The sequence below is a fragment of the Chinchilla lanigera genome, unplaced genomic scaffold (genome assembly GCF_000276665.1).
Source record: "Chinchilla lanigera isolate Chin_1 unplaced genomic scaffold, ChiLan1.0 scaffold00050, whole genome shotgun sequence".
Classification (NCBI taxonomy): Eukaryota; Metazoa; Chordata; class Mammalia; order Rodentia; family Chinchillidae; genus Chinchilla; species Chinchilla lanigera.
Window position 1 is genome coordinate 11,610,820 of NW_004955451.1, and position 7,483 is coordinate 11,618,302.

Consider the following 7,483-nt stretch of genomic DNA (forward strand, 5'->3'; position numbering starts at 1 on the left):
TGCGGTCAGGAGAGGGAGGCAGCCAGCGGCAGAACGGTGCGCACAAGCTTGTTTAGGAAGGAGCAACTCTGCCCAAGTGCTGGACGAGAGGTCCACAGATCCGTATGAAGAAGGGGGCAAGCAGTGCCCCGCGCAGCCTGAGAGGAAGGGGTGCCAGGTAGAGGCGGCGGGCAGGGCCTCGGGGCTCTCAAACCCAACCCTGTGGAGTGCAGAAGGAGGCTTTGGAGAGAAAGCTTCCTCCCTGGGGTAGTACGGAGGCCAGAGCTCCGGACAACGGCCCCACGCAGAAGGCTGGCCTTGTCTCAGCTTCTCACCGTGAAGTCCAGGGATGACAGAGAGAAGGCTGAAAGATGGGAAAAAACAGCAGAAAAGGAAAGACAGCCCTTGAGAAGGAAGTGCTAGACCCGGAGTCCACAGTGGGAGCCACACGAGGGAGCTGAGCCCACAGCGGCGGTAGGAGCGGGGAGAAGCCGGAGGAACGCAGCCCCAAGCCCAAGCCCAGCGGGCTCCTCCCCCACTCTGCCCACGGGGAATGCGCGGAATGCGATGAGCTGATAAGACCCGGGTCCACCTGGCACGGCTGGGGTGTTCGCCACACCCCCCTTCAGAAGGGATTTTCTTGGGGAAGGGGGTCTTAGTGAGCATCGCTTTAAAGCAGGGACTATGGGGGTTTGCCCTTTCTGTGGGGCAACCGGGCCAGGAGCCACGGCTGTGGGCACAGCCAGATGCTTTGCAGCTGAGCTGCGGAGTGAGTCACTAGGGCCAGGGCTGGCTGCGGAGGGAGTCCTGCTGCCGGGAAGGTGGCACAGGAGAGGGAGAAGGGGAACAAGGCCGGGCGAGGCACTTTCAGGAAGTGGAGCACCGAGGCTGCTGAGCAAAGAACCCAAGAGGGGCTTAACCCTCCGCGTGTGCCACCCCGGCTTGGCTTAGAGTCCTTGGAAAGCAGACAGGGTCTCCTGTGGCCCTCGCTGGGGAGCCCCGGGGTCCTCCCCTTCGGTTGAGGCCAGTCCCTCGGTACCCACGTGTACCATCTGGGCGGGCAGCTGAGAAAGCCGCCAGCAAGGGCAGGGGGAAGGCGGAAGGGGGCTGCTGGTGGTTTGAGGTTGAGCTTGGCTGGAGGAAGAACAGAGATCGAGAAACCTCAGCCCCAGGGACCGCTGTGTGGCTGTACCTGGGCCCGGCTGCGGGCGACCTGAGGCTGAGGAGGGAAGGGATCCAAACCTTGTCCAGGGCCCACTGCCCGCTGGCTCTAGCACGGAGCACAGGGCGAGGGCCACCCTCCCATGTGGCTGCACTGAGCGACGACCCTGGTAGCCACAGCCCTGGCCTACAACCATTGCCAGCACAGCCTGCAGGACCAGGGGCCATCCCCTATGTCCTGGGTGCACCCAGCACCATGCCCGCTTGGACTCCTGAGAAACTGAAAGTGCTTGGGAAAGAAAAAACATGAGTGGAGGAGTGGGTAAATAAATGATAGGTGAAGAAACACATCCGTCCAAGTTTATCCCAGGTTCCCAGCAGCCGGAGTCCTCTAGAGGTGGGCGGGCCTGCCACCTGGTGGCCACAGGGAAAACTGCAGGTCAGGGCCCAGCCTCCGCCTTCAGCCCTGCGCGGTCACAAGGGTGGTCCGGAGCCTCCTTTTTCCTCCCTCCCGCTTCCTGGACATTCCACCTTGTGTTCCCCCACACGCAGGCAATATTATGTTATTTCTTCTGCGGAAAGAGATTCCTCCTTCATCCTCGCCCCTTAGAAGAGCCTGCCTGCCGTCTGACCCTTTTTTCTTTCTCCCTCTTGTCCCAGGCAGAGGGTGAGAAGGCTCCTCACCCGCAACCCGGCAGAAGGGTGCACCTGAGAGGCCCAGGGTCCAGCTGCGAGGAGTTCTGCCCGGTCCTATCCGTGCCTCTGGCTCTCACATCTGGTCCATTCCACCGTCCACACCGAATGGTCCCTCCTGCCCCGGGCCCTGGTCTCACAGCTGCTCCTCCCAGGTGTCCTGGGTGGCAACGTGTGGGTCTCCATGGAAACAGGAACAAGGTGTTGTGTGTGGACAGGGTGTCATGTGTGTGAAAGGATTTATTATGAGGAAGTGGCCCACAGCATGGCAGAGGCTGACAACTGCCAGGATCCATGTGCTAGAGGCCCAGGGGAGCTGACAGGCCAGCAGGTTGGGGGCCCAGGAAGAGCCCTTGCTTCAGTCCAAGCCTGAAGGGAAGAGAAGCTGACGTGCACGTGGGAGGATGCGTCCCACCCACGGGAAGGTCAGCCTGTTGGTTCCACTGACTGCATGAGGCCCGCCCGCCGGGGACGGGCTGCTGCTTTAGTCCACGGACGCCCGTACGAAGTCGTCAGAAACGCTCAGAGGACCCAAGTCACATCCCACGAAATATCTGAAGACCCCGTCCCACCCTGTCCCAGTCAAATTGCCACATAAAATTACACGGCCACTCACCTCCTCCAAGGCCCTTTTCCAGGGCTGCCGATGGATGCCCAGCACCTCGGCGGGGCCAGGTCCTGATGGGCCTGGCTCGAGGGGACAGGTCTCCGGGCCGGGCTGGCCAAGACTAGCACGGCAGGGCTGGCAGAGGACGGACCGCGGGCGTGAGTGCGCTTTCCACCGGGAGGTGCGCCGCGTGGCTGTCCGCAGTGCCTGTCCCTTGTCCTTGCTCTGCCCACAAGCCTGGTCGTTGTGTCCACGTGGGTGATGGGGCGTCCAGCCAAAGAAGAAGGCCGAACTCTGGTCCTCAGGGAGCTGTGTAAACCTGCAAGGTCTCCCGGGAGCAAAGCGGGGGTGGACATCGTCCCCGGGGCGGGGTTGGCCGATGCCGGCTGCTTTGTAAACGCAACTGCATTTATGTGTGGTCTGCGGCTGCTTTCTTTGGTGACGAGGCCATCTGGCCCTTTGTACGGTTTTCCGTCTCCCCGGTCGCCGGTCCGCTGGTTCGTGCATGATGTGACCGTCAAGGAGAAGCGGCGAGGTGCCTGGGCTCCACTCTGGCTGGAGTCACAGAGGGGAGGGAAGTCCCTGTCGTCGTCCCTGCCTCTGGGCGCCTGCAGGCTGCGCGAGGCAGAAAGAACCTGTGTCTCCACGGAGGCCCTGCCATAGTGACCCCGTTACCGTTACCTTGTGCCCAGGAGCAACCCACAACCAGCCACTAGGAAACATGAAGGAATGGGAAGGACCGAGGGACGGCGGGAGGAAAGTGCGCAGGGCTCAGCTGGGGCTGTGTGTCTCGTAGCCCGCATAATCTCCAAGCAAGAAGACATCAGCCAGTGCGAAGAAAGGGCCAGACGCAGGGCGCATGCGCTCCAAGGCCAAAAGCGGACGTCCCCCCCACCCCGCCCCCCGCGCCTCCGGGCCGAGCTGCCCACTCAAAGCCTGCGGGCTCAGTGCTCAGGTCTGGAGGGGTCAAGGGGCTGGGGGACAGCCATCCTCAACCCCGCAGACGCAGACTGGGAGGGCTTGGTGCAGGAAGTCCTTAAACAGAGACTGTGGGTGGGGCAGGGCAGGTGGGGAGGACGGAACTCGAGGGGTATTTGGGCGGGCGGGCAGGTGGGGGGCTCAGTCACACCGGGGTGGGACCCACTGCAGCCCAGGAGAGGCACGGGGCTGACTGCATGATGGTGCCACCTTGGAAGAGAAACGTTAAGGGATGAAGGGTTCGAGCTCCTACATCTGGCCTTTGAGCGGCCTGTGGGTGTCTATGTCTCAGCGGCCGGAAGACAGGGAGGACAGTTTTGGTTTTTTGTTTGTTTCTTTATTTGAGACAGAGTCTCACTATACAGTTCAGGCTGGTCTTGAACTCACTATGGAGCCAGGCTGGCCTTGAACTCGCAATGATTCTCCTGCCTCAGCCTCCCAAGGGCTGGGACAATAGGCCTGCACCACTATGCCTGACCAAGACACAAGCTTTAAATTCTGGGAAATGGTGCAGGAGAACTGTGAGGGGAGGGCAGGAGACCCTGGGGGACACCCCTGAGCACCTACTGTGTGCCTGGCTGCGTGTTAGGTGCAGAGGACAGAGCAAGAGACCAGCCGTGGTCCCTGTGCTGTCAGGGAGAAAGCCCTGCCAATGGATCCTTTCGGCATACTCCAGTAAGAGGTAAAGTGGATGCATGTTTGTTTGCTCTCGGGACTTGGCAAAAATGATTTAGCGGGAAGCACTTTGGCTGTCTGCCACGGGGTAATGGGCAGCTGTGCCTGCTGCGTGGCATCTACGCTGCTTCCAGGAAGGGTCTCTGAGCCTCCCAGCAGGGAACCTCCATCTCCACAGGACCCAGGCGCAGCCACTCCCTTGGAGACACCAAGGGTAGGCGTGTGACCTGGAGACACCCCAGGAAATTCACTCCCACCACCAGCCTGGGAAGCACTTTTGCCGCTGTGGCTGCCGGGAGAGGGGACCCAAGGACAGCAGACAGACAGCTTAGACCTGGTGACATCATGCCGACAAGCACCGTCACTGTGGCAGGAGCCGCCTGGCCCTGGCTGGCAGGTGGCAGCGGGTCCCCTTACCCCGTGTGACCGGTTTCATAGTCACCTTGGCACCCAGCCACACCAGAGCAAAGCTAAAAAACACAATAGCATGTTTTATGTACACATATTTTGAAATGTAAAATATGAATATAGGTATTTATTTGAAATTGGATATTATTTTCTATTATATGCTTTTATGGTCCACAAAGGCTATTAAAAGCTTTGCGTAGTGGCAGTATCAAAGCCATGAGGTTTATCCAAGGCGCAATTATTGCTAATTGAAAACTTTTCCCAAAAAGGCTGTGAAATAAAACAAGAGGAAAAAGGGCAATTGTATTATTGGAGTAGAGTCAATTAAACAAATGAGTGAGAAAAATATAACACTGTTTTTATAATATCTTTTTCTATGTAACTTAGCTTTCGATAGAACTTAACTCTTTTTAAACTCTTGGAGCCAGGCATGGTGGTGCACACCTGTAATCCTAGCACTCGGGAGGCTGAGGCAGGAGGAATTCAAGGCCAGCCTGGGCTCCATAATGAGTTCAAGGCCAGCCTGAACTAATAGAGAGACCCTGTCTCAAAACAAAAAAACAAAAAGCCAGGATTCTTGGAGCAGCCCCTGGCCCCTTTCCTTCTACTACAACTCCATTCCAGCCCATTTCTTGCTTAGATCTTGGTCTCCCCTGAGTTAGAGACTGGTCGCTTCCCTTCCAGATGAATTCTCCACTCCCCAAGGTACTGACAGCTTTGGCAACGCTCATCCTGGAGCCAGGCTTCTTCGGACCAGCCCCGCCGCCCTGGAGTGGAATCTGTGTACCTGGTGGTGCCGGGCGGGCTGGTGTCGGACGGTTGACTTGTGTTTGGATCTCAGCGTCCTGCCGGCTCCTCCCTGCTGGCCTCCCCAGCCTCGCTCCTGGTCTTCATCTACAGCTGCCGCCCGAGGCACTCGGGGTGGGGGGGTCCTGCACTGGGCCCGATGGAACCTTGGTGTGGTTCACGTCTGGGCACTTGCAGGCCTTGTGCGCTCGGCTCCATGCTGCTCCTCCGGCCTGGGGGCCCTGGCCTCCCCTGGGGCTCTGCAGAGCCAGCAGTTCCTGCCCCAGGGGTAGGAAGCCCTGTGTCATCTGTGCCCCTGCCAACAGCCTAGTGGCCTGCGTGGCTAACAGGCTGCCAACACCCGCCCTGCTGTCCCAGAGCCTCTTCTCCCTGGTGCTGGCCCTGCGGGACGCCGTGGAGGTGACTGCACGTGGCCGCCTTCCTAGCCCACATGTGAGCAGCGCTGTGGCTCCGGCCATCCTCCTCTGGACCCGCTGCCGGCCAGCACTGGGGCTGCTGGCCTCGGCTGCCTGCCTCCTGGCATTGCTGGCCGTGTGCTGGCAGAGATGGTGAGTGCTGCGCACCGGGACATCACCCTGAGCAGGGCCCCCCGGGCGCTGTCAGCTTGGTGCCCGGCTCCAAGAGGGTGCCGTTTGGCTCTGTCACCCGGCCCTGGGATCCGAGGCCTGACGCTGGGTCCTGAGTCACATCCCACAGCGGCCAAGCTGGCCAAGGCGAGGCAGGGTACCAGGGGCCCCGAGGTGGCCCTGGGAGGGTCCCAGGACACCAGGACAGGACCCCTTCCTGAAGAAGCACCCTGACCAGAGGCAGAAGAGGAGAGGTCGGGGTCATCAGGGCCACCCCTGCCCAGGCCAGAGAGAGACTCAACGACATGGAGCCCATAGCTGAGTGAGACCTGCAGAAGCCGCTGAGGGGGAGCCAAAGGAACACGTCATTCACCAGGACCAAGCAGGACCATGCCACCCCTGCCCTGCTGACACCCATGCCCGTGCCAGGCCTGCACTGACGCCACTCCTTTACCACGGCAACTGACCGATCTGTCCCCAGGGAACCAAGCAGATGCCCCATGTCTACCTCAAAAGACACCCTCCCTGCCTACCACCCTCCATGCCCCGCATGGGCACCTGTGCCAGGGCGGAAGGAGCACCTCCCTCTGGCCCTGTGCTGAGTACCGTGCTTGAGCCACAGCACCAGGGCCGGGCGATGGGACCGTTCAGAAGACTGCGGTGTGGGCGGGGCGGGTTACCCGGTTTCTCTGCCCCGGAGGGTCCTGGTGATGCTGAGGGTAGCAAGGATGTCAGTGGGCAAGGCCCTGGTCCTGCTGGCTCTGTCTCTTCCAGCTGACCCTGGGGCCCGCCTGGATGCCAGCCTCTGGGGCCACCCCTTCTGCTGCCGGCTTTCCTGCTGGGGTTCTGGGTCCCCTGCCTCCTTCCACCCCTCCCCGCTGCTGCCACCGCCGGCAGCTACCACACGTCAGTGTCAGTGGGCATTTTGACAGCTCCGGGGCGTGGCGTGGTATTGAACCTCTGCATTCAGCCAGAAGCTCCGCACCCTCTCAGATTGGGGACAAAATCTCTCAGGCGCCTCTAGAGCCATTCCGTCAGGGCGTGCTCTCGGGAGCCTCTGTCCCAACCAGATCCAAAAGCTGGTGGGGGGTGGGGGGTGTCTACACCTGGCTTTGGGACCTCCCTATCCTCAGGAACTCCAGCTCCACGATGAGCCTTGGGTCTCGCACATGATGTTACACGGCGCTCATTTCACTGGGTCCTGGCAGAAAAAGCCGGGGCCCTGAGGGTTCTCTGCCCACTAGATTTTAATAAACAAACAAACTCTATGGACTGTATTACTGTGTATGCTTAAGACATTCTACGTGGCTTGCTGTCAGATGTGGGCGCCGTGGAGGGTCCCTGAGGGAGCTCTAGCTACACGTCTAACAGGAGGATCTAACAGGATGCAGCCTCTGTAGCCCATAGGCGGCAGATCACCATGAATACTAAAATACACAGAAACTTTGGAGCTGAAAAAACAATAAGTGAATTGAAAAATTCCCTAGAGGGCATCCACAGCAGACTGAACTAAGCAGAAGAATTGGTGAACTTGGACACAGACCATTTGAAATTACCAAGTCAGAGGAACAAAAAAAAAAATGAAGAGCGGCTCAAGGATTTAGAGAAT

General features: G+C 59.6%; 1 long non-coding RNA gene across 1 annotated transcript; it reads left to right on the plus strand.

The window, feature by feature from the left end:
* The first annotated feature begins 3,817 nt into the window (after positions 1-3,817).
* On the plus strand, positions 3,818-7,151 carry LOC102016871. Its single transcript, XR_001235939.1, has 2 exons — positions 3,818-4,100; positions 5,186-7,151. It is a non-coding gene; the product is annotated as an uncharacterized LOC102016871 (long non-coding RNA).
* The last annotated feature ends 332 nt before the right edge of the window (positions 7,152-7,483 follow it).